At 34.4% G+C, this 3043-nt stretch overlaps 1 protein-coding gene across 1 annotated transcript in view; it reads right to left on the reverse strand.

Moving 5' to 3' along the window:
- The window catches only part of LOC106867808 (atrial natriuretic peptide receptor 1), a 900438-nt gene that overhangs the window by 554057 nt on the left and 343338 nt on the right, over positions 1-3043 (reverse strand). The window lies entirely within an intron of this gene.

Genomic DNA, 3043 nt, shown 5'->3' on the forward strand with positions numbered 1-3043 from the left:
ATGAAGCTGAGATTTAAGTAAAATGATGTACCTTTTGGATGGATCCCGGATTAAAAATGGATAAATAATTAAGATGAATGGTTTTTACAAATCTACTTTAAATTTCTATTTTGGTTTGATCGTCTTAGCAATGTTTTCGTGTGGGATTTAGAGACGATTCAAAACGTATGAAACTTTTCCAAAACTATGGTAAAGAAGAGAATTTTATGGATGCAAATCATTTTACCTTCATACTAATAAACAGCGGAAGGAATTTCTTATTTCTGTGAGGAGAGTGTCGATATTCCGATAGCTGGTGATAAGGTTCATTCAAAAAAAAAAAAAAAAAAATGGGGGAAATGATTTTCTGATAATAATTCATGTTATGCGCGTAGAATAGCAAAAATATAAACAATAAGGTATCTATTTCAGCTTAATATGTTCTGGAATAGTATATGTATTTTGAGCATGCATCATCTAAAAGGACGAATTAAAAAATAAAACAATACAATAGTGATTTGCACTAAGAATGAATACGTTATTCTTCCGAAATTTGTTTATTAATCCTAGCGTATCGACTGGCCAAGTTGGGGCTTCCTTCATTTTTTCTGTTTGTTCAACAATCATGCATGCCAGTGCAATGTATACTGGTATTCCGATGCGTGGAGAAGGGCTTTAATTAAAAAAGCAAACAAAAATGAGCCTTTAAAAAACTTTTTTAGCGTGAATTTAACTTGGTCAAGAACTGCATTTGCTAGAAGTTGTAGAGAAGTGTGCGAATAGTAAATATTAACATTAGGGACATTATTGAGTCACTGATGTAATTTAATGATTTATGTGCAAACACACACAGACGCACACACAGATGCATTTATCCTAGTAAGAAAGAAGGTACGTCTGTGTGCCTTATGTGTGTAAGTGTGTGTGCGTATGTTCGTCCGTTTTCAAGTACTTCCTTTCGGAAAAGTTAGATTTACGTCGTAAGTTGATATTTTGTAATCTATTTCCTTGTTTAGTAGAGATATCCTACAAATCCATTTAGGTAGACGACGCAAGGAGGAAAAAGCTCTCTATATGCAAGTAAACAGTAAATAGAGTAAAATATCACATTATACTTTCTGCATTAATATCGACACATTGTAGTCCACAAGATTATGTATTCTTTTCTATTCCATCACACTGTCCACTTATATTATTAAAATCAACAAGGCATCACCAAACATTAACCGTGGCCTGTACATGAATACATATGCACTGAAATATAAGACATATCTGAATATATTCCAATCTGTCTGATAGAAAGTACTGAAATCAATATATATAATCTCAGCCTATGAACTAATTACGTTTATGTTTTCGAAATATGAGAAATTGATAGAATATATTTGTGACGTTACTGACGATTATGTATAAACAAATGGTTATATTGTAAACCATCTATTCAATACACTACTCCAGTAAATACAAATATTGCTTCAAATGAGGCAAGTGAATAATATTCAACTAAAGGTATGTAGATTTCGCGTTTCAGATGACAATCATAATTTAGGACGTATACAAAGGCTGTCTCCAATTTTGCTTTTGAATATTAAATCTATGTTCACGTCAAAGACTGAATTTCATTGAGAATGTGTTCAAAGGATTTCTCACATCTGAGAAAAGTGGATGCCTATTTAGTGACGGGCTTCATAATCGAATAAATTAAACTATATTATGAAGCTTGCGTAGGAGCAAATTACCACGCATGTTCTAATGGCAATTACGAGGTTGTAAATCAAGTGGTACCATAAGGGTTAAGTAGTAAAAGACTTATGGTTACTTATAGTCACTCACGTATGATAATCGTCATGCATGTTCTCTCACTCAGAATTTCACAACTATTTTATTCTTTTACTTGGTTCTGTCATTTGACTGCGGCCATGCTGGAGCACCGCCTGTTTAGTTGAGCAAATCGACCCCAGGAGTTATTCTTTGAAAGCCTAGTACTTATGCTATCGGGGTCTTTTGCCGAACCGCTAGATTACGGGGACGTAAACACACCAGCACCAGTTGTCAGGCGATGTTTCGGGGACAAACACGGACACACAAACATACACACACACAGACACACACACATACACACATATACATATATGCAGTTTCCGTCTACCAAATCCACTCACAAGTTTTTGGTCGGCCCGAGGCTATAGTAGAAGACAAAGTGCCACGCAGTGGGAATGAACCCGAGTCCATGTGCTTGGTAAGCAAACTACTTACCACACAGCCACTCCTGCGCTTAAAGGTTTACTTTCAAAATTTTCCGAGATAATGATCCTTTAAATGTCACAATATTGCTGACATGTTATCTATCAACTTATGATAGTCAGCAGTGAGCTAGAAAATTCATTAGCGCATCAGAAAAAAGACCTTGCGACATTTCACCCAGCTCTTTTCGCTTCTAGGATATTTTCACGCCGAGACCAACATTGCCTTTAATCCTTTTGATGTGAATAAATAAAGTGCCTACAACATTCTGGTATTAATGGGATTGACTAATCCGTTCTTTTCGAAATTGCTAGTCTTCTGACTAAATCAGAATTCACTTTGTAGACTAAGTCTACTTCCGTAGTATCAATTGAAAACGTTGTGAACATAAAACAGGACGTAATATAGAGTAGCATAGGTGACACAATAATTTATCTTTATGGGGGGGAAAACAACATTATCATATTTGCATTTATAACTTAATAAGTATTCAATCTCTATTAATTTAAATTTATTTTAATAAAATAGCGTTACAATAACTCTCTTAATCTGAACCTAGCTTTAAACATTGTAAGAATGATTGATATAGAAAAAGTCGATATCACAAGGCAGTCGTCGTCTTTTCAAACTAATTTGTATGTCGCACACACACACACAAGCAGATACACACACACACACACATACACACACACACATACACACACACACATGCACGCACACACACCACACACGAACAAGTACACGCATGTATACTAACACATATATTACATATGTACAAATATATATATATATATATATATATATATATATATATATATAT

The sequence above is a fragment of the Octopus bimaculoides genome, chromosome 8 (genome assembly GCF_001194135.2).
Source record: "Octopus bimaculoides isolate UCB-OBI-ISO-001 chromosome 8, ASM119413v2, whole genome shotgun sequence".
Taxonomy (NCBI): domain Eukaryota; kingdom Metazoa; phylum Mollusca; class Cephalopoda; order Octopoda; family Octopodidae; genus Octopus; species Octopus bimaculoides.